Source organism: Struthio camelus, chromosome 1 (genome assembly GCF_040807025.1).
Source record: "Struthio camelus isolate bStrCam1 chromosome 1, bStrCam1.hap1, whole genome shotgun sequence".
Classification (NCBI taxonomy): Eukaryota; Metazoa; Chordata; class Aves; order Struthioniformes; family Struthionidae; genus Struthio; species Struthio camelus.
In genome coordinates this window covers 200,136,060-200,160,227 of record NC_090942.1, presented here as the reverse complement: position 1 = coordinate 200,160,227, position 24,168 = coordinate 200,136,060, and the positions used below count along the sequence as shown (strand labels likewise).

Sequence of the window (24,168 nt, the reverse complement as noted above, 5' to 3'; positions counted from 1 at the left end):
AACAGAGAAGGGTTACACTTTGAGTTTCTTTCAACCAAATCTCTTTGATTTTAGTGGTACACATGCACTTTCTATCTATGTTTAGTGAATTTGAAAAACTTTAATTTAAACTACAGTGGATTGCCATAATACTACCTCCCAACTACTGTCATGCTACATTGACTAAGCAGACTCATCTGCTAAGACTGCATAATCAGGAAAAACAATCAATATTTCTTATAAAAATAAGTCTATTTTCTTTTTTGTGGAAAACATTAACATTTGCCTGGGTACATTTTTTTTTTTAACTTAGCCATTGCTGTTGCAATTGTTTGCATCAAGTTGGTATTTCTCTTTGCATCTCTGTTCAGGAAGTCAAAAAAAGAAAAAGCAAACCCTAGCTGCCATTTATTTTCGAGGATTTGAATTAAATCTATTGCATGGTTTTTGAGTTCTCAAACCATGAAAAAAAATACTATTTTTACTGGTCTTCCATAATAGCAGAGACAAATGAAGGAGGATTAAAAAACCAGTGGGTTTTGTCCAAACAGCTGCAGTACTATGATCAGCTCTGGGTTTGTCTCTGCTAGCAAACCCTGGCATGCCTGGGAATGTAGTCAGGCCTTGGGAAGTCGCTGTCTGCACAGGGGAAGTGCTGAAGGAATCCCTGGCATGAGTATGGCCCGTGTCAACCAGTTTTCTCCTGATGACTTCCCAGGCATGTTTTGGGACTTGGAGAGTCCCAGGGAACATCTCCAGTAGACGTTTTGCATGCAACAGTCATAGCTTAGAGCTGGCCTCTGTCCCAGTTAAACTTCCTGGCCGTATTTGATTTCCTGAACAGATGTAACCTTACAAGATTTCCTAAAGTAACCTTGACTAGTAGCAATGACAGGTGGTGGAGAAGGCAGCCGCTCTCCTACAGTAGTGGCATTAGATGGTAGGTCTGTAGGAGCCTCTTCTGTGGCTCGAGGTAGCAGTGGCAGGGGCAGAGGAGGATAGTGGCGTGGCTGCCCTTGGTCCCATTGCCCCGTGTGTGCCTGAAACACTGCATTCGTGTCACTTAGCTTTACTTGTGCAGTCCCCAGTCCTCTTCTCCTTTTAGGTCCCTCTCCTCTCTAGTATGCACACTCCCCTTGCCACCCTCCCCTGGTGCAACAGCAGCAGTGATGCTCACCTCTTTCCCTTTGTCTTTCCTTCCCTTTATCCATTTTTTTTTTCTTTTATCAGATTTGTTTAGGATTGTCTCCTTTCCCAAACTGCCACCTCTAGTTTGGCTGAAAGGGTCCCTGCCAGTCTTGGCTCAGTTCAGGCCATGCGGTTGCTCCATCATAACAGCAGCCACAGGCTTGGGGGCCGTGGGACCGACACCACACAGGGTAAGGGAGTAACTAGCTGATCGTTCCCGCTGAAGCAGCATCAGAATACATGATTTTTAATCTTTCTTGTATCCCAGTACACGTGCAGTCAGGTGAGACCATTTTCCTATTTTAGAATAAAATATTTTTTTTTACCATGGTTGGGGGGAGGCAAAGGAATTTTAAATGGTGGCAGCTGGGTAACCCCCTCATATTTAGCTCTTTCACATTTCTGCAGATACACTGCCAAAGTGACAGGTGACAGCTCTGCATTGTCGCCTTGTGGGCTGGTAAGAGCAGCAAGGAGGACGCCCTGGGCCCTGTGCTTAGACAGTGTTTTCTGAGCAGCAGTCACTGACTTTCCCTGTCGGCGCAGCAGGGGTCTGTGAGCAGTGACTTCCCGGCAGGACTGTGGGAACGGCACCAACACGCTGGGCACGCCGCGTGCAGGTTTCGTGCTCCAAGGCAGAGCGACGCCAAGATGATGCTGTCTCCCGAAGCGCCTGCCCTTGGCGGTGCCAGAAGGATTTTTTCCGTGTGAGGTTTAGAGCTGGAGGTGACTGTCCAAGGAGGATGCTCGGTGAGTCGGCAGGTCAGCTACTGGTTTGGGTGAAGTCGCTGCTCGAGGGAGATGGCAGGCTTTCCCCCCACCCACCCTGAGCCAGCTCGTTCTCGTAGCTATTTCTGCCTGTGCTCATCTATAGCATCATCCCCGTTGCTCCCGTGCATCTGCCATGCATTCAAAACAGGCATTGCTGTGGCAGCCTCTTTCTCTCTCTCCAGCCTGTAGGAGAAATGCCTGGATTGCTTTTTTAATTGTTTCCATGCGCTGAGCGTTGGCAGTGGGAGAGCGAAGCTGAAGACATGATTTCAGGAGCTGGTTGTCAGCTCAGTAGGTCCTGACGAGCTCCTGGCTCCCGGGGGAGCTCGACGAGCTGCGGCGGCATGGGGGAGCGCGCCTCTCCCCGGGCTCAGGCTGCCCCCGCTCCGCGCCTCCTCCTTTGAAAACGGCGCGGGCATCGCCCTGGAGCGCGATGCGGTCTCGGGTGAGACAGACTGTCCTAAGTTTGCATGTGAGAAAAAAGACCTGGATCCGGCTTGCTTTCCAAGGAGCGCAGAGCCGAAAGCTGGGCAGCTGGGTGAGTTCGTGCCAGCCAGCTTATCCGATGCGGGATTTGCAGTGCTCTTTATTACAGACTTCGAGTTATTCGGTAAAAACACCACAGCAGCAGAAATCCTAGTGTCTATGCGCTGTCTATACCCTGTTTGCTACCTGTGTGTGTTGTTTTTGTTTAGTTTGTCTGGGCTATGCAGTAGACTGCTTGTGGTACGTAGTGCTGGGTTACGTTTCACCATCGTTCGTGACTTTGTTCCCAGCTGGGAATCTCCCTGTTTGCACCTAGAGTCGGGCAAACGCACACTCAAAACATACACAGTGCTTTTGGGTCTTTGTTAAGATACTGGTTTGACCCAGTAAATTTCGTCCAGTTTATTAAACTGGAAAAAAAGCATTTCATCTTTTGCTTCAGTGTATGACTTCTGAGGCACTGAAGTACAGGTCACGTGTATTTTTAATATACTGCTCCTGGTCCTTAAGATACAAGGTGTGGACATAAGAGGATACAGTTTCAAAGCACCTTCCCTGCAGTTGCTTTATTAGAAAGGTGGCAAAAGAGATCAAATAATTGGAATTTTCTTATTTTAAACATTCAGGTTTTAAATGCAGAATTCCTGTGTGTGTGGTTTTTTTAATAATATTTAAATGTAATGCTGTTAGAACTGCCTGTATAGTTACTTCTATCCTTCCACTAATAGAAACTGTTTTTGTAACATTTAAAATATGGTTTGGATGCAGACTTCCTATGTTGATATTTGTGTTTGCCAAATCTTTAATTTATATATGAATTTTCTTGGGAATATCTACATTTAACATTCTTTGAATTAGAAAGAATTATTGCAGTATGTGGAGTATCTGAATATCTAAATTAATGTATTGTCTCTTTCAGTATTTGTAAGATACCTCTATGCTGTAGGCAACTACTCAGTTGCAAAATTCACTTTAAACCTGAGTAATTTTTAATGCTTACACAACAGTTTAAGGATGCTAGTGGTTGGCTCCTGCCCAGGTGGAGCATTTGGGTTGAGATTACTTTTGCCTACTGGCTCTGGACTGGATGATGCTTCTGGCCAGAAGTAGAATCCTCAGCTTTTTAGCTGAATTTGCAACTGGACTGTGAAGTTAACCTGGCAGCTCCAAAAGAGAGTGCGTGTTTGATCCTGATTGTTTGAAGCTGTCCACCTTTATTTGGGGCAAGTCAGGCAGATCTGTGCACAATAGCTGTGTACTTAAGTTTTTTTATCCAGAAGTAGACGAAATTCTGTTTTCTCTCAATAAATAAGTACTATTTACTAGTTCTTATACAGCACTTTTCATGGGATGGTAAGGAAGTCCTTTGCAAGTGAGATCATTGTCGCTACGCTGCTGTTCACGTTCAAGAATAGTAGCACAGGGTAGAGGAATCATTTTGCCTCATTTTAGCCATCTGAACGCTAAGCTGGTCATTAGGCTTCTACCACAGTCAAAGGGAGAGAGGCACAAAATCATCTCACAAAGTCACTCTCTGGAGGAGCTTAACTCTCTGGCTCACTCCCAGGTCCTGGTCCATTGATGAGACAGGCTGGAGGCATGTTCATTTGCTCACACACTTATCTTGTGGAGCAAATCAATTAATTCTCTCTGAGACAAAACCTGCGTTACTTCTGAGGGCAATTTACTTAGGGGGCTGCTCCCTAGAGGAATTACAGAAGATACCACATCAGGTTGGGCTCCCCACATCGTGTATGGTCTCTAGTGCTATTCCAGCAGGAGGGTTATCGAATGCCCACATATGGCTATGCCTTGCTCTAGGATGTGCAACACACACCCTTCATACAGTAAAAAAATGCTGCTCTGCTGAGCTGCAACACAGACCTGAAATTATATCAGACAATTTGAGTGGAAAAAATACCAATTTGCTACATGGTGCCTTGAGACCTAAGCCAGTGCTTGATGTGTGGATGTGACCAGGTAGGTGGAGACAGGTGTAGTCATGCAAGTGGTCTGCGGACCAGAGAACTCTCCAAGTGGTGTATGTTTTTGGCAGGGTAGATGCAGTCTTTGTCAGCTAGTGAAGGTGCTTGCACAGCTAAGCTGGACAGTGCATTTCAGGCAGCCAACAGATGGAGAAAACCTTACCTGGAACAACTTGCAGGAGGTCACTCAGCAGGAGAGTAGCAAAGCTGGATGCAGAAGCCAGGTCAGCGTGTTACTTGGTAGGATGCCTCACCTCCCCAGTCCTCAAACAAACCTGCTTTGTTTGCTCTCTCGACGTTGCTATGTGGCTATGGAAAACCTGATATGAACACAAGTGTCGCAAGGCCTTGCAGGAGGTCTGGCTGGGCAGTGTTTAGTGCAATGGCCGCATGAGGGTGGGAAATCAGCCATGCCCGCAGGAGGAGAGGGAAAAAAAGAGGTGAAAACTGTTATTTTTCTAGATTTTGCAAAACATCACAACCAAGATCCTGTTGTGTAGCAAAGGCATCAGGTGCTTGGTGCTATCAGAATGGTTATGGTGGCCCTAACTCGTCCTTTAACAAGCCACTAAACCAGCCAACATTTGTGAGTGTTGCTGGAGCACACTCCTTTGCATGCCAGTTCCTATGGAAACATGATGTAAGAATGTCTGAAATAGGTACAGTGCTTTGAAAAAAATATTATTTTAATCTCTCCTTTCCCCCAAATATCTCCTTCATTGCCTTTCTGGATTAATTTTTAACACATTAGAAAGGCCTGTGCCTTAGGATGGCCCAGGTTTCTGCATCCCAGGGTCTGATTCCAGTACTGAGGAGCTCCTGTCCCTCATCAGCCTCACTCAAAACATGCAAATATACATATACAGAAGGGGGCTTCCCTCCAACTCCGTGTCTTCCCCATGTGGTGAATGAGACTCTATGCATATGGTTGTTTGCGGTGCTGTGTGAAGGCACAAGCTTTTGCCCAGCTTCTTTGATGACCATGGACAAAGGCAGGTTGGGAGGGAGCGCTGGGGGTTGCCTTGTCTGGCTGCCCCTCTGCACAGAGCCACCCTGGCGGTGGGATGGATGGAGACATCCTGCAGGCTGCAGTGCGTGCCTTGGAGGGTCGGCACGAGAGTCCACTGCGGGCCACTTGCGACACTTTTTGCACATGAAACTGCTTGTGGTGTCTGCTCTCCCTCCTCAGAAAAACTTGCACCCTGGGAACTGAAGGCAGGACTGTGCTTTTATTTTTAAAGTGTATTTCCATGGTGCTTCCATGGTTGCCAGATACTTAGATAAGTATTTGAAAAATAAGGAGCATTGTAAAGCTAGCTTTCCTGTTAAGACAATCTCCCTGACCTAAAAAAAAAAACCTCAAGATTTTCAAAACAGCCGAGTCTCGTTTTCAAAAGCCACCTTTGATGGGAGAGCTTTAGAAGAGCCAGGGCTAAATCACTCAAAGGCTGTGTTTGGAGCTAGGGGCTGATTTTTGCTCATCTTTAGGTGTCTGGCCCCAGAAGCCAGCGTTAGGCACCAAGAGAGAGGTGGAAATACATGTTTGGCATTTAAGGAGGAAATAGGAACTTAAATCCAGAAAGGTGATTGAGGAATTTTTGGGCAGTGCCAAAACCCACTGAGTCCCTATATTCTGGATACATGGTTCCCTAGGTATCTACGTTCTCCAGATATTTCCTGGTCTGTGGAGCTGTGCATCTACCCTTTCTGTATGTCACTGGAGGATCCCAGCAGTGGACATAACAACAAAAACAGATCTGAAGTAAAATAGAGTTGACATTGGAGAAGTATTTTTCGTGACTGCACATCCTAGTACAAAATGTATGACAAAGAGTCATGATGGTGCAGCTCTAGCTGGCAGGATGCTTCCTATATTAAACTATATTTTCAGCCATCTGAGAAGTGTGGGTATCCACTTGAAACCTATTCCAAATAATCAGCCCAAATTCTGTTCCTGGGTTTACATCTGTATAGCCAATGGGCAGCATCCTGTGTAACTGTACAGCTTGATTTATGTTGATTTATTAAGTCCTTGTATGACATTTTACATGCTTATGGAAAGTATAATGGCAGCGTAAGCTCTATTTTATTTTGGTGTAACATGAAAGACCACTACAAGAACTATGAGTCTAGACCTAAAAACTGAACAACGCTTTATAGACAAATTTCAGGGTGGCTATCACAGTGGAGTTAAACCATTCATTAACCAAGCAGACAAATTAAAATGTAAATGCTGATCCAAAAGAGTATTCTGACATTTGGCATATGCATTTCATATCTGCTAAAATCCTTTCTTACTTGAAGAACGATCGTTGTCGCCAGCACTAGAGCAAATATCAACAGAGATCATAATTGATAAAGCTGGAGCAGTTGTGGATTATAAATTAAAATTGCTCTATATTTTAACATGGAAATGCACTGCTGAGACTTTGATTGTGAGGGCTCTTTTCTAATTGCTTTGGAACTGTGCCATTGTAGATGTAACCTTTATAACCTAATTGATAAGTTCATGCATATACACAGAATCTGGGTCATTCACATTTAACCTGAGTACCCTGGAGATGAGTGCAGTGAGACTTCAAAATGTATGGCTTTTCAACCCCCTCACTGTAGGAAGTCTCTTTCTCCTACTCCTCTTTTATTTACCTTTTTTTTGGTTGAATATATGCTAATGTGGATGGATAATTGGCAATTATAACGCTTAATAAATACTACAATGACTAGAGAGTTAGGAATGACTGGAGATGCATATACCTGCAAGTATGAAGGACAGATATTCTGAAATAGGGAATTATTTAGTAAATCATTGCAAATTTCTTTAGAAGTCATAGGAATTTTGGAAATAACTTCAGTTAGAGAAAATAAATATTGTAATGATGTAAAAGAAATATTATTCTGGCATATAGTGCTGGGTAATATTATATCCAGACCATAATCAAGTAATTATTAAACTCCTAGGAGAGAAATGTATGCGTTATCTTGAAGCTAATGGACTAATGAGGAAGGTACACGTGGTTCATAAAGGAAAATTATAGAACATAAAAGTGTTTTTTAAAGGTGACATTTACAGAAGTACAGTACTATTAGTTTTGTCCTTACATTAAAATATTTCATAGCCTCCCAGTCTTGCCTACCACATCAAATAAATTTTCTTGGACCCCAGTGATATCAGGCATACTGAACATGGCATGAATGGTAATGATAGATCATCAAACTTTAAATTGAGACGTAGTGTCCCTGGAGTTCTCACAGGAATTTGCATTAAGGTTGGCCTTAACTAATGATCTTTGAATACAAAAATCAATTGAATTTGAAGGTAGTGCTGAACTGGGAGGTGTTGCAAGCTGTGGTGAGGACAGAGAGACGTTTATAACTGCAGAATTATAAAAACTAGATTTCCTGTCTTTTAGGCTGAAGTAAGGCAAATGTAAATTGACAGATCTGAGAAAATTCATCTGAAAACCTGTGAACAATAGTGCAGGGGAAGGAGGAGAAAAGGTTAAGTTAAGCCTTAACATTGAATTATTGCAACTCACAGAATCACAGAATGGTTGAGGTTGGAAGGGACCTCTGGAGATCATCTAGTCCAACCTCCCTGCTCAAGCAGGGTCACCTAGAGCACATTGCCCAGGATCGCGTCCAGACAGCTTTTGAATGTCTCCAGCGAAGGAGACTCCACTGCCTCTCTGGGCAACCTGTTCCAGCGCTCTGTCACCCTCACAGGGAAGAAGTTTTTCCTCATGTTCAGATGGAACTTCCTGTGGTTCAGTTTCTGCCCGTTGCCTCTTGTCCTGTCGCTGGGCACCACAGAGAAGAATCTGGCCCCATCCTGTTAAAACCCCCCCCTTCAGATACTTGTACACATTGATCAGATCCCCCCTCAGTCTTCTCTTCTCCAGGCTGAACAGGCCCAGCTCCCTCAGCCTTTCTTCAGAGGAGAGATGCTCCAGTCCCCTCACCATCTTTGTAGCCCTCCACTGGACTCTTTCCTGTAGTGCCATGTCTCTCCCTCTCTGGGGAGCCCAGAACTGGACACAGGACTCCAGGGGAGGCCTCACCAGGGCTGAGGAGAGGGGCAGGATCACCTCCCTCCACCTGCTGGCAACGCTCTGCCTAGTGCACCCCAGGAGACCATCGGCCTTCCTGGCCACAAGGGCACACTGCTGCCTCATGCTTTACTTGTTGTTCACCAGTGCTCCCGGGTCCTTCTCGGCAGAGCTGCTTGCCAGCAGGTCAATCCCCAGCCTGTCCTGCTGCCTGAGATTATTCCTCCCTAGGTGCAGGACCCTGCACTTGCCTCTGTTGAACGTCAGGAGGTTCCTCTCCGCCCACCTCTCCAGCCTGTCCAGGTCCCTCTGAGTGGCAGCACAGTCTTCTGGTGGGTCAGTCACTCCTCCCAGTTCAGTATCATCAGCAAACTTGCTGAGGGTGCACTCTGTCCCTTCCTCCAGGTCACTGATGAATACATGGAACAAGACTGGACCCAGGACTGACCCCTGGGGGACACCACTAGCTACAGGCCTCCAACTTGACTCTGAGCCACTGACCACCACCCTCTGAGCTCGGCCATCCAGCCAGTTCTCAATCCACCTCACCGTCCACTCATCCAACTCACACTTCCTGAGTTTACCTATGAGGATGACTTTTTGATTGCGTATGAAGGCATTCGAGTACAGAGCAAGGGAGGAGCCAACCCCTGGAGGAGATCGCTACTCATTGAATAAATTTTAGAGAGGAGCAGCCAAAACCTTGCTTTTCTCCTCGCGTTAGTGCCACTGGAGCTCTGCTAACACAGATGACGACCTAGTGAAGGTCAATGGTTGCCTATCACTCAGTGAGTGGCCACGCACACCTCTGCTTGCAGGGATTTATGTCATTCTGTATCTTCTACCTATCCCAACTTAGACCCTGCTGGAAGCAGCAGTGAAGAGAGATAAAAGGGAATTAGATATAAGCAGTACATGGGTGCAGCTATGGTATACAGGGACTGGAGATGAAGACAGACATAGACCTCTGAAAGTAGGTCCTATCCCATTTTAAATTAGGTATCTGGGGTAGTGGGTCGAATTATGCTCTGTACGTGTTTGTGTTTCTCTACTTATGGCTCTGATAGCACTATAGAATTTAAAGCACTAGATAAAACTAAATGTGTAACTTTTCGATGGCTAAAGCTGTCAGATATGCTGCCAGACGTGAGATTCATCCAGGAGTCTAGTGGTCTTTCTCAGGTTATTGATTTTCTTCAAAATACTGCACCATGGTGTAACATATCTCTGGCATCTTTTAAGATGTGGGCAACTGTATTCATTGTTTCAAAGGAAGGGGGGAGAAAATGCTTTTTTTTTTTTTTTTCTCTCTCTTCAAAACAATCTTTTTTGTTGCAGCTTCCCAGCTGCAGAGTGCCCCAGAGTAAGGAAGGGCCTGAGCATAGCGGAGATGTGAGCAGAATGGTGCTGCCAATTAATTTTCTTCCAAAAAAGGGGAGGAAACAGCAGAGAAGGAAAGCAGAACAGCCTCCTGTACAGAACCACCGGAACTAAAACGTGATTCTGTTACATGACTTTAGTTAAACTAAATAAGCAGAAGGACAAAATTCAGTATAGGTTTTAATGTCAGAATTAATTTTTACTGATCAGTACACCTTGCCTAATCAAATATCTGTATGCCTTCAAGGATTAACACTTTCATATTTAATGTATCTGTGCTTGGTTAGGATCAGAGTCTGGATAGATTATAATCATTGCTGCTTTAACTTTGATTCTACGTTTTCCCAGCTAAAACATGACATATGTTTTGTTGTCTTGGAAAACGCCTTTGTGCATATAGTGCGTGTGCGTGTATTCTCCCCCTCCTTCCCTGGCCGCAAAGAGCGTTGGTTTGGGTAGACACCCTGGGGATTTACATTTTAGAGCATCATCGGGTTTGAAATTCCAGATTTCTTAAAGGGAACTTGCAGTGTACTCTCTTCAACTACATAAGATACATTTTTAAGAGCTTAGAAGGATGAGGTGATTACAGGGCAGCAGCATTTGCTAGTAAACAGGGTACTAAGCTGTTCAGTCAGGAGGTCAGTGGCACTTTCCTTGTTGGGTGACCTGGGACAAAGCATTTCGCTGCTGTGTTTCTTCCGCAGAAGTTTTGCTTTTTCACCACGCGTTCTCTCATCCTAAACTTGTGCAAATTCTTTGAGGTAACGTCTGTTTCTTGGTGTGTGTTCGTATAAAGCCTACAATACTTGACTGTCTGCCTCTGAGCAAATAAAAATGAGGGCATATTTTTGGATGAAAAATAGAAGTTGCGTGTCTGAAGAGATTAAAGGCAATAGGTAATTAACATGAGAAAACAATGAATTTTTCAGATGAGCCCCCTGAAATGTCTGGCCTACTCATTTCTGGCCAGTTTCTGGAAGGAAACGGTCGTTTTTTGTTAGTAGGAGTACATTGGGTATAGGCCACGGGAATTTCGCCTGAGAGAGATACAGCGGCTGAGAAATGACTGCTTTGCTGAGCTGAGGTTACTCGCGTTAATAAAACCTGTAATTTGCCACCTGATCTCTCCGTGGCAGTGATCGCGTGTAGTAACGGGTGCACTAAGGTGGCCTCGAGGGTCGCTGCGAAGCGGGGTGGTGGGTGCAGCTCTGAGCTGGCCCCGGCGAGGCTTTTCGCTGCGAGGGGCACCCGCACGGCCCCGGTTCGCAGAGAGGCAGCCAGCGGCGCCGAACCCCCTTTCACCCGCCGGCTGAAAAAGGTGGGGGCTTTCCCAGGAGTAAGAGGTGTCAGCGGTGCAGGCAGACATGCCGCTTGCTCTGCAAATGTGACGCCTCTTCTGCAAATCCCCCTGCACCCCTCTTCTCCGCTGCGTGCCCAAGGGCAGTCGCAGAGAAAGCACATTTTCAGGCTGTAAGACAGAAATTAGCCCATCTCTGCATCCAGAGCAAAGAGGCTTTGAGAGACTGCAGTAACAGAAGTTTCTACTTCCTTTCCTTTCTCTTTACCTCTGGAAAGGGCGTATCGGGGTTATTTGGATCGTACGCTGGGGGGAGATTAATGAATTTTTGTAGTTTTAACCATGTGCCTATTTGGTGGAACTGTTAAAACAACTTTTTTTATTTTTTTTGAAATCTGCCAATTGTTTTTTTTTTAAGTAAATTTAATCCCTCTGAGCATATTGTGCAGTTTGTAGCTCTAAAATGGTACTTAAGTCCTGTATTTTGTCATTATCTATGAAAAATAGGTTGTTTTCATGTATAAAATCGTTAGAATATTTAAAGCCTATTGGATCTTATTGCAGTCAAGGGGATATTTTTACTTTGGATTCCAGCTGGAAGGGGATCAGGTCCGTTGCCACTGGGAAATGTACCTTTAAATTGCTCTCTGTTGTACTTCATTAACTGATGCATTCTGTGCTAAGCCGTGACATTTTCATTTTTTAAACTGTTTATTAATTCCAACACTGAATAATTAAAAAAAAAAATCAAGGAAAATGTGTCATTGAAGATCATCACAGAAGATGTATATACAAGAAGATGTGTAGATCTTACGGCAGATTGCAAATATAAACCAGGTACTACACAAAAGCCAGCATAACCCAAAAGCTGTTTCCATAATTGTAGCATGCAGGCGTAGTGTTTTTAAGTGAGTGCTGCAATAGTCTCATTGACTGCTTGTTTGTTACTTTTAGCTGCAGTACTTGATATGCAATTAGAGGCTGATATAACAAAGCAGAATCATTAATCTGTTTTCCGCTATAAGATGTGATAAATGTGGGACAGTGTGTCCTTTTAAAATGGTTTTTTTAAATGTGATTCGAAAGGATAAAGCATGCAGTGGTATTCCTTCTGTATTTCTGCTGTGCAATTAAAAAATAACAAAAGAAAAAGAAAAAAAGCAGTACATTTTTAGGGGCCATTAGGAACCATGAAATTCCATGAGGGAAACTGAAATTTGTGGGTTAGTTGCCATAAGCCATCATTCTGTGTCTTTGGGAGAACAGCAAGCATTTTAATCCATCTTCTTCCCTAGTGTTTCACTTTTTGTAACAACACAAAAAATGCAGTGATGTGCTTTAATCTCTTGCTTCTTCAGAGAGCGCCTTGTCTTTTTCCTGCTACGTTTCCAGAGAAAACAAGATTCAGAAACTTTGACAGAGAAGCAGATCAGATAAATCTGTGCAGCTTTTCATCTGATTTGTACTGAAATGACACTGTGCGCAGTGCTGTGGCAAAAACACCGGGTAAAATTAAGACTACACAGCCCTTGAGAAGTATTAAGATTTAATAGCAGGACTGAAACTGGATGTGCCGTTCCCAGCCCCTTTGAGCTTTAGAGCGTGGCATTTGGATGGTGTTTACTGTAAGTGTGTTTCAAAATGAGTCTATGCTTGGTTATGCAAATTATTCCTGTATCAAGGAACCACTATGTGCTGCAAAATTAAAACTGGGAGGAGAAATAGCCACTGTGGGATAACATGCAATAAATCTACTGAAGCTGCTGACTTCGGTGAGGTAACGTCTTACCCCTGTTTGGGTGGAACGTTTCTCTGTCGAATCATTTTAGCTTTGCTCAGAAACATCCCACTGATTGAACCCCAGTGGGAAGAACAGTAATGTCAGGCAGATATCAGGTTTTCCCGACAGGAGCATCCCGCTGGGAAGCGGGGTGCACTGGTGCGATGATCTGAAAAGCTCAGCTGAGGCTGCTCTGTGTAATTGCTATTCCTTTCTGATTTCTTTGCTGAATGAACAAAAATGCTTCTTGCAAACAGATATGAGAAGAAAATACTTGTCACCAGTGTAATACTCTGCATACTAAGCTGTGGTTTTTGACTGGTTTGCCTTCGTTGTTTCTTGGGATCACAATATGATACTGAGTTTCTCATCTACTTCTGTGGAGCCAAAGCCTGACACTGAGAGCAAGTGCTTCTCTTTCAATTGATGATGTTTAATTTTTCATGATCAGTGCAGTTTAGTGCCTCCCCAGGTAGGTGGCTCTGATGCTAATTAGCAAGGAAGTGTTTTCTGGCTTCAGAGGACACATGTGCACTCTGCATTTTGGCTCTATTAAACAGATGAGGTCGGTGGTGTTCGCTGCTAGCTTGCTAAGTAGCCTTTCAGTGCTGTTAGGACTTGAAGAAAACATTGCTCAGATTTCTGTGCTGGCCCACAAAGCTGCAAAAGAAAGTCTTTTCTGGGTGGAGATTCGGGGTGTTGAAGAATTATTACACTTTTAGTACAAGCTGGTAAGCATCAAATCCCTGAAAGAGGTGCTGTATTTGCACAGTGTGAACAAAAGGCAGACTGGGTTTTGTTTCTGTGTGTATTATTTAATGATTAGGATTTTGGTACTTGTAATAGTAATGACTGTTGACTCGGTAGTATTGTATTCACTATAAATCTACAGGAAATAGATAGATCTTAGATCTATGGTGTATTTAAAGTGTTCATTGGGTTTTTTTGGTGTATAGTTAAAATGATTGTTGCATAAGATTTATTTTCTATGACCATGTTGTGTGGAAATGAATTTTAAGGATTGTCTTATTTACTTTTTGTTGTGAACTTATATTAAGGCAATTGGATGCTGTGTGAAGTATTCTGGGTGTTGTTTATAGCGGTTTGTTTCGAATATATATTTACATTTTGCAGATTTTTCTAAGCAGTTGTTTAGCGTGAAGCATTCATTTTTGAACGATAAGTCTTACAGAACTATTTTTCTTTTCATTGTCTGTCAGGATTTTCAACAGCGGTGTGTTTCTTAGTCTGCAGCACACAGAGAGTAGAGTATTAATAAAGAAATATAAATTGAGAAATTAGAAAAGGGTATACAAAGTCATAACTTTTTGTCTATTTGTGCTTAAGAGAGGTGCCTAAAATATATTACCACAGCGAAACTTCCCCTCTGATAAAGCCAAAAGAAAAGTTAATAAATAAGGTGTAGACTATACCCTTTAACACCATCTTTCACAAAAAGCGTGTTGGCAGAAGAGGCTGCCACAGAGCTCAGACCTACGTGGGCTGCCAGGGTGGTTGGAGACCTTTTTGGACAGTTCCTTCATCAGAGGATGGGGTTTAGCAAGTGGAAACGTCCCTGGGAGGAGCTCAGCACAAAGCTTGCTTCTCAGGGTATTGGCTGAGGGCTTCATGTGCATTTGCTCATCTGCCAAAACGTGTGGTCTCACAAGCCCTGGGGGAGTCCTTCCCCGCTGGGGCTCCTGCAGCTATCTTTGGCCTTGGGCAATGCTTCACTTCAGCAGGGATGGGGAACAGGAAAATTAAAAGACCCTACTTCAATGGGACAAAAGTCTGACCTGACTTTCTGGGGTGTTACTGACACATGTCACCCTGTAGGGAGGAGAGCTTCAGCAGCGACAGACTCCTGGCCCTGTCTGACTGTGACGGACCAGACGTATAAAGATGCAACCTGTGTGCTTCTTTAATGGATTTACAGTGAGTAGAACCCGTTAGATGTTATTAATGTCCAGGCTGGTATTTTAGCACTGAGTAGACTACTTACTCTGTTATATGTTTTGTGTACTTCACTCCATACAGAGCTTTGATGGGTTTATCAAACCCACAAGAACGAGAAGGGTGCATCCCAGCTGTGTCCTGCTGGCACATCATGCTGAGACCTGGTGCACATCATCCCACCTGTCCTGGTTTCCCCGGCAGGAGGCCGGGATGAGCAGGCCAGGCAAGAGCTGTGCCATGTCCCAGCACGTCCCTCGCTGTGGGTGGCCAGGGTACCAGGGCATGGTGCAGAGCTTGCCGCCACACGGATTGGATCTGTCAGGGATAGCAGTAGTACGCACATGGGAGTTAAATACCTGTGTCACTCCCTTTGCAGAGCTCTGTCTTTCATAAGAAGCCCTAGATGAGGACTTCAACAAGGGAGAAAGCACCGGATTATATATCTGTCATGGTTATAAACTCTCCACGACAAGAGCTGCCTTGTGCTGTATGTGGTTGCAGCACTGAGCCCGGCAGGCCTCAGCTTTCAGGGGCACCTTCCTGTGGCACACACAGAGAATGGGAGAGAACTGGCCCATATTGAGTCATCTTGCCATAGAAAGGAAAAGGATTTGCCCTAAGTTGGGAGGCAGCTCAGCCGTTACGGTTTACGAACATGGTTCAGCTAGAAGTCCACCTTCACATGTTCCCCAGGGGAAGGGGAGGGTTCTTGCAGGGTTGCACGGCTCTTTTCTTCTAGATTTCCTGCTGGGAAGAGGAGTTTAGGTGTGAGAAGTTTACCTCAGGCAGCTTTTTCCTTCGGTGGCTGGAGTAATCCGCTTTCTTCGTGTACATCCCGCCTCCTCCAAACTCTCTCCAAGGAACAGCTTGGAGCAAAAGCTACGGTACAAAGAGGGGCAGCAATTCCCAGCCCCTGGGAAAGGAGAGACCCAGCCACAAGAGCTTCTCAGAAGGCATTTCTAGATGCAATGATTTGTTCTTGTGTTGTGGACAGAATGTCATATTGCAGACATAGGCAGCTGTGAAGTTAACACAGCGAGCTACCAAAGTTGTGAGAAATACCCGCTGCTTATACTCTACCAGCTACTTTAATGCTTTTGGGGAAAATTGGTGCCGTTTCATGCCTGTTATTTATCAAGTAATACATAAGTAGCACACATGAGTATTTCATGACAGATTAAGAGATTCTTATTTTGTGAAACAACAGAACTTTAACTTTTGGTTTAGGGGTCTAGGACTGGGATTTCTCACAGCCACGAAGATCCCTAAGACCATAGCAAATCCTAGAGCTACCTTTTGAGCTGAGTTCGTGATGTTAGAGTCTCAGTGTACGTGGCAAATCAGGGCTATAGGTCTTAAATGAGGCCTTAAAGGACTCAAAGGGCTGCCTCGTTTATGAGTCCCAGCTGGCCTGAGGTGAGAGGTGGATATGTACATGGACAGCTCAGTTTCTGAATGTTCAAGAGGTTAGGTTTATGAGTACTTAAGAAAATGTTTAACAGAAACCTAAGTTCTGCATGGTGTGCTGTTGCCCATATCTAGGTTTTTCAGGGCTTTTCGGATCGTTGTGCTCTTGAATGCTGGGGCTAAATTCCACTTGCATAACACTTGGGGTTTTCTATAAATGCTCTTCCAGGTCTTACTATGGGTTTCTAAACAAAGTAAACCACTCTAAAAACATCTCTTCTTTCTCTGCAAAATCACTGGGAGCTAATTAGTATCTTGCAATATTTCAGATTTTTTTCTCAGACTGGAAAAATTGAGCAAAAATTCCTTTTTGCCGAACAAAATGCAGTGAATTTATAAAAATGATAATCATATTGGGTCAATATATTTGACTTCCTGAAGCACCACTTCAGGAAGTCAGTTGTTTTAGTGTAAAGTTGGTAATAGTAATTGGTTAGCGTCAAATCAACATACTGTGTGTATTTGAACAGAAAGATAAATTCCTACAAAAGAGAATGTGGCTTTCTACGTAGAGAGATTTTTAACATTTGCTTTTGAATTTCAGATAGTAGGGGGTACCATTGGATGAGCTCAGGAAACAGTCCACAGTTTCTTCCTCTCACAAACCTAGGCCTAATCCTCTTTGTTAAAATAAATAAATAAAGTGATAAAATAAAAGCTGGCTGAGAGCTTGCCTGTGTCAGCCTGGTGCCTGACAACTGCAGGCTTGTTCCTCATGGGCAATAATATCTTGAACAGCAGTATATGTGTTGCCAGATCTTGCAGTTTTTCACAAGTCTTGCAGTGTTTGATGTATTCTCTATTGCAGCCAGACTTATAGATGAAGGTCCTAGCTTTCACTAAAGGCTGAAAACAAAGCCTAGTCCTCATGGTGGTGGTGAAGAAATTGAAAATATGATTGATTCACAGGCACCCAAAGAGAGAAAGATTAAAAAAAAAAACTGGCTCAAAGTGTGTTATTAGAAATAAAGTAAAATCTCATTGTTAAGCTAGGCTGGGATATTAACATTTCCTGTTGATAGGACACACACTGAAACCAGCAGATTTCAGAGCTCTAGGGAGCTTTTCTCTGCAGTCATGCATGGTAGAAACTTGTTTCTTTCCTTTTAAATGAAAACTTTGATTTTTATTTGTTCTCATGCCTCCTGGATCCATGTTCTTTAAGAAAAACACCGTCTTAAAATGCTGCAATTTATTGCTGGTCCTTTTATTTTTTGCAAAATAGGTCATACCCATCCCCTTTATGTTCTGTTGAAATTAGTGATCTTCACTTGCCACAGCAAATCAGCAGGATTTAGTAAGCCCTCGACTCGTACTTTTGATCAGCAGAAGCATGCTGAGTGCTTATTTCGAGCTAATATATATCTTTGCCCTGGTACAGAAGCAACAAAAATAGTTCAAATTAAGCCACTTCTAATTAATTCAGTGTTTTCTCCACTCAAACTACTGAGTGGAAAGGTTGCTTTCAAGTAAGCATGTCTTGAGTTTTTACTCTCTGTCAGCTGTAAATATTTTTTCCAGAAGACTAAGGACCAGATCCACAGAGCAGTTTCAGGTGTCTAAGATCCAGCGAGAGTTAGGAACTGAAACGCTTTTGTGAGCCATAGTACACGTTATTATTGAGAGGCGCTGTGTGTCCTGCATCCTTCAGTATTGCTGAGCAGCCTGTGTGTTAGGGAAACACAGCAATAAACCTGAGCGGAATAAATTTGGGTTTCCTTTAGCTAGGCAATATTCATATGTCACTGATGATTTCTGTCAGCTCTCACATTGAAAGTTTTGGGTTTAGTATGTAGGCATAATTTCCAAAGGAATTTACAAAATCTGTGCTAGTATGGATGGAGAAACGTGTAAGTAAACACAGCTTAATCGATTCACGTGAGCTGAGCTCCTTGCTCTGGAGAAGAGTGTCGGAGCAGGATGCGGTAATGGATGTCGTGGTGTCTGGGTAAAATATCGATGATTGCTTTCATGTTTCAGGTCACTGGAGTGCATGAAATTATATTTTCTAGGAGAAAACTGATTTGCATTCATTCATGTTTGAGGTGCACAATCAGAAGACTTAACTCTGAGTTTATTTGTCATTTGTGTGTTCAGTTCCTACAGTATTCTACCTGGGACCTTTCCCGAGATATAGAAAATTGTTTTCATAAACGCACAAAAATGAGCAAACACTGAAAAAGCCCTCATCTAATCTCATCTAATACCTAGTTTTAAATGCCAAACCACCAGCAATTGTGGCTAATACTGTCTTATTAAAGATTTGAAATCTGAGAGTATTCTACTACATTGCATACTGAAGGATAGGAATTTCAGTGTTAACTCATAAATATTCCAATTTGTCAATGTATATATCTCAATTTTTTTTGAAGCAAGAATGGTCAAAACTGGAGGTTCCTTTTATATGAATGCCTAATAAGGCAGTTAAGCCTATTTCTTTCTTAAAGTGTTTAATATTTCATGCCTCCTGCCAGCCCAGCTGGGAATCTTTAAAAGCACATCTTTACAAAAGCTGACCAAGAATTTTTTGGCATAGAATTTTTTTTTTTCTTTTTTGTCATAAAATGCTGAAGTATCAAGTTCAAAACTGTTAAGTTTAGATGAATTTTTCATTTTTAAAAAAGTTTGGAAATGTTTTGAAACTGAAACAGGATACGGCTGTGTTTTCAAAATACAGGAATCTACTTTTGCTTATATATTTTTTTAATTTAAAAACCAAGGTAATTGCTATAGCAAAAATAAAATTAAAAGGCAAAGTGAAGCAATATTTTGGTGCTATCTGAAGGATTTTATTCTCCTAAATACTACAGATATTATTGGGTTTTTTTGAACATTTTAGGGTCATATTCCTTTGCTGTGTAACATATTCAAGAAGAGTATTGTCCCCAGAATTAGGAATAACAAAGACTCAGTCCCTTGGGACTCAGCTATTGCCATTGATTTTGTGTGGAAGACAGTCTGGGGCTGCTGTGAGAGGTGGCTCTGTAAGGCTTGCGCCAATTATAAGTGCGTTATAATGACAGCTGAATACGGAAACGTACAGAGGGCACCTGGTGGTCCATGAAATATGCAGAAAGCCACATCCCATTTGTTGTACTGGTTGAAATAGGTTTATTATCTTTGATGCACTGCATGCAGTGTGTTGCGAGTATCTGTTTGCTGTGTGTTCGTTCCCTGAATAAATCTCGGACACGCTCTGTTAATGATAGCTCATCTTTGCTACTACAGGTTATTGGCTGTGTATTTCTATTGTTCAATTTTAGAAGACCATGCCCCATTTCCTCTGCAGAATAATAAACCTTCCTTCCCTACCTCTTTTCTCCCTTCCTTGAGATGAAACAATCACTGGTATTTTTCATTGGTTTAAACCCACATAGAGACTGTGTGTTTTCTGTTTTTCCAGGTTTGAGCAATGTCCTGAGCAGCAGGATGTGCTGTGCTGATAACATGTTTTACCAATCCATGGGATTCAGGGAAGATCACATGCAAGCTTGTAGTAAGTGCAGGTACCCTAGGAAGGGTAGTCCCTGTGCACAGGCAATAAGGCATTTTTCTTGTTTATGCCATGGCAACTTGCCATGAGCATTGTTATATGTACGATATTGAAAGCCTAACGTTGGATCCAGTTTAATGAAGATGGTTGTGTGGATAGTACTGGAAACCAAAACCCTTTCTCTTCGCCATCTGGTTCAGGTTGGGTTCTACTGATGCCAGAGTCCCTCAGCTTTAGTCCTGAGGGCCTGCTTTTAAATGCAAGGGTTATTGCAGGGCCAATGCTTTTCCCACTGGACCCTCAGTATTTGCTTGGGATTCTCAGCTCTGCTTCTGCCATTTTTCAGCTAATGGCTCATTTCAGACACAGCACCTGGTATTGACTAGAATTGATTAACATTTCTGTAGTACTTCTTTTAAAGGTAAAACTAGATATCATTATGGCCACTTGAGAGTTGGTAGTTTGCAGCGTGGAGGGTAACATGTCTTGTCCCAAGTAATCTAAGAGGTGATAGTAGTAGTATGGCAGTTCTGCTAAGATGTTACACTGGTACCTAGGGGTCCCAAAATGCCCTTCACCGAGCTGCTCACTGTACAAAGCCCCAAATCCACTGCCTCTGTCCTGAGGGATCAAAGCAGGAAAGGCAAAGAGTGGGAATGGATGCAGAAGGAAGGAGAGGCAGATCTCTACCCTTGCACCACTGGGTTTTATCTGCAGCGTGAGCAGCACCTCTGCCATGGCACTGTTTTAATGAGGCTGCCCTGTGATTATTACTGTCATACAAGTGGCCAAATAATTTTGAATTCTAGCAGCTCAGATAGACTCTAATATTGGTTAGGAACTGTGATTTTCTTGGAAACTTAAACAAAATTAAGAATTCTAATTTGGCTTCTGAGCGCAATCTAGTTATTTTAATTGCCCCCTAATACTAATTTAAAAAAAATCTTTAAAAAGAATTTATAAAGAAAATAACATTTGTTTCAGATATAAGTCCTCTTCTAGCAGCTTAGCACTCAGAATCTTTTCAGTAATTCAAGGCCATGAGCTCCTGGAATTAAACATTTGCAATGAAAGCAGTGATCTAGTGATGCAGTTTGTAGTCCAGTATTGACAAGACTTCTGATAAGATTTTCTGGACTTCTTCATTTCTTCTTTTATTTGCCTTCCTAATTAGTAAATTCCTCCAACTCTCTGAGCTACCTACATAGAAGATGAACTCCTGTAGGCAACCCTAGCAGCAAAATAGAAAATGTAAGGTGCATTTAACTTACTGCTAAGCTGCTGTAAATGTAAGTCTATCTAGCCTTGCTTGGGGAAGCGTATCAGATGACTTCTCCTTGACTTACAGTTAGGAGGAGAAGAAAATGCTGTTGCCCTCTAAGAAGGATCCTACTGAAGCACCAGCCTGGATGTGGCACTTGATGGAGTCGTATTTTGTGGTGGCGTTTGCCTGCGACGGGAGCTGTTGTTTGGTTTGAAAGGGCTGACACAGCAGCCGTTCTGCCTGAAGGGCTGCCTTGGGCACCGACAAAAGTTAGACCTCGTGGTCAAGTGTTTCCCTTCCTGCTGCCTGAGGGAGGATCAGTGAGGCAGAGGCGAAAGGGTGGGACGCGCACGTGACCCTGCAGAGCGTGGATGGAGAGGGGCTGCGTCGCCGAGGGTTGCAGCCCTCCGAAGAGCGGCACTGCAAGACTTTGCGAAGATCCTGTGAAAGCTGACCCATCTGACAAGATAATCAGTAAAGGAACTGAAAGATAACAATTTTACTTACTTTTACTTCATAGTGGTAATTCAAAGTCACTTAAAAGTTGAATTTGTTAGTTTTTTCCAACAAATTTCTTTATCCAAAAAATATTGGTAAGCTCCTGTCTTCTCCCCCTTCTTCAGGATCTGTTAGAGAACTTAGATGTGATTAGCCCTTTCCCTGAAAGCCTAGACGGTTTTGATCCTTCGTAAGCATGTCTTTTCTTACAGCTGTTTATATGGTGTCTATATAAAATAGATTTTAGTGTTGTGAAAAAAACGGCTTTAGTCTATTTAATCAAAATAATTTCTCTTATTCAAGCACAGGTCCTGCTAATTCTCCACTCTGCTCATCGAGAGTGTCTTTCAAGTAAATAATAAAGACAAGAGCCAAGAACTGAATTTAAAGCAAATGGAACGGCCAACTCCTTTAGGCCCTCTCTGTTCATTATAGAGAACTAAAGGGATCTAAGCTGTCTTTATTTCTATTTTTCTGATATAAACTATCTTTAATACAGTTACCCCAAATACCTAAACTGCGTGGGTGAAGTCTTCTCTCTATTGAAATGGATGGCAAAACTCCCAGGAAGCAGGGACTGAGATTTCATCTAGCACGTCTAGCTAGATTTCATCTAGCACTTCACCTCGTGTTTTCCCCAGCTCTGTCCTCTGCTTCTCCTTTGGCATTCAGGATACCTCAGATGTCCACAGCTGGACATGGATGCCCCCCATTTCCAAATAGTGCCTGCCCAGCTCTCTGGTCTTGCTGCACGCGTACCGCATGGCACGTGTGCTAGTATTTCCACTGGGGCTTTCTGGGGGGCTGTAGGCAGACCTTAACACATCCCATAACCATTCGTTCAGATGCTCTCTTTTCTCAGAGAGTGTCACTATTAGTCCAGACCACTCAATATTCTTTCTCCAGGCTCCCACCCCTCTGTCTCCAGGAGCTGTGAGTCCCAGCTAGCCAAGGCTCATCTTGAGGTTGTTTTGGCTCTGCCCCTTCTTCCTGTGCCAGCTGCTCCATCTCGGGCAGTAGCGTCTGTTTTGCTATTGCAGGCTCCATAGACAAGTACTTTGCTGCCTGCTTACTTATCTAAGTTACCCAGGTGTTTGAGCTAGTAAGAATTTTATCGTTCATTGCTACTTTTGAAGCACGACACTGTGTGCCTTAACATGAAGGGAAACTGGAAAACGTATTTTACACTTAGGTGACACATAAATTTTGCTATAGTTAGCTGGTTTATTTTTCAGTTGTGGATGAATTACGACATATTAAACTTGGCTCTTCTTCAGACAGTGTGTTGTAGAACCATTAATAACATTTGCAAACACAATATTTGACTGTTTGACTGCAAAAATGGAAGCGGTCTAATGAGTCTGAACTGGGCGGTAACCAGGGAATAATAAAGTGATGTTTATGTTAAAGGCCCTGCAAATACATTTTGAAAGAATCATTGCAGGCAAAGGGACTAGCTGCATATTCAGAGAAATTGGCCTTGGATTTGGTGATGTATAGAGGGCAGATCATGCTGAGATTCAAATGCATTCACATCAATCATTCAGAATGTAATAGCGTCCAATACTACATACTCTGCTTAGTAGCCCCTTTAGCAAACATATACAAGGAGGCGAGACTAGTCTGAGGGGATGCCTGCATTTTCCTTAGAGAATCAGATTGTTCATTGTATTTGAACCACTCATTTTGTTCAGGGTGTGTGTGTATGTGTGTGAGTGAGTGTGAGATCCATCACTTGCATAGCCAGTCAGACGCTGGAAAAGGCAGACGCTGAAATGTGTTGTGGATTTCTTTGCCGTTCCTTTTTTGTCTGACTGGCTACTGTCTATGTTAATATATTATACATTCTTCTGTATTATAAATATGTCCATTATAAAGAATGTAGGGTGCAACTGCCATAGATAAGATTGCAAAATAGTTTTCATTACAGTTTCCTGAGTTTAGATGGCCAGAATTTTCTGAAACATCTTCCTTTTTGTGTGAGATAACCCAAACATGGCTTTTGTCCAAAGATGACAACCTGGTTTTAGAAGTTTTACAGTTCTTCTTGGCAAGATTTTTGAGAGAAAGGAAAGTGTAAAAGGAAATGTTCCTGTTCTAAATACTTTTTAAATGCTTCCTTTGGGAGGAGATCATATAAAACTTTAAACTTGATGGGCTGGTCTTGCTTGTACAGCAGGGGATTCAGTTTACTGCAGATTTTGGGAAAGTTATGTTAATGATCATTTGAAAAACAGCTGATGTTTGTACACAGAGCAAACCCCATGAGCCCTGAAGTAAATCTCCATATGAATCAGGGATGCATTCAAAGCCAGTCAGTTTTATAATTAGCCACCTGATCCAATGTACCGCTCCAAGCTCTCTCTGAAAGCTTTCCAAATGCTTCTGGGAATCCAAGGTCATGGCAAGCAGATCCTCTGCTTTTAGCAGCCACTGCCCTTTCTGCCCCCCTCTTGGCTGAAGGGAAATGACATGCTTGAAGGAAATAACTCAGCTGCCTACAGGAGGTCCATGACGGGCCTTTGAAGGCTGGAGCCCCTCATCTCAGTGGAGATGTCAGAGCCCCGGATGCTTC

The 24,168-nt window shown here is 43.0% G+C and overlaps 1 protein-coding gene across 6 annotated transcripts in view; it reads left to right on the top strand.

The window, feature by feature from the left end:
* Positions 1 to 24,168, top strand: part of MTUS2 (microtubule associated scaffold protein 2) — a 326,089-nt gene that overhangs the window by 28,537 nt on the left and 273,384 nt on the right. Inside the window, exon 1 of one of the 6 annotated variants that reach the window (XM_068930161.1) lies at positions 1,620 to 1,917. The exons of 4 other annotated variants lie outside the window; for them this stretch is intronic. The gene's annotated coding sequence lies outside the window, so the exon portion shown is untranslated. Of the gene's footprint in view, positions 1 to 1,619; positions 1,918 to 1,946; positions 2,477 to 24,168 lie in introns of those variants that run through there. One more of the 6 variants, XM_068930160.1, reaches the window with a different exon arrangement.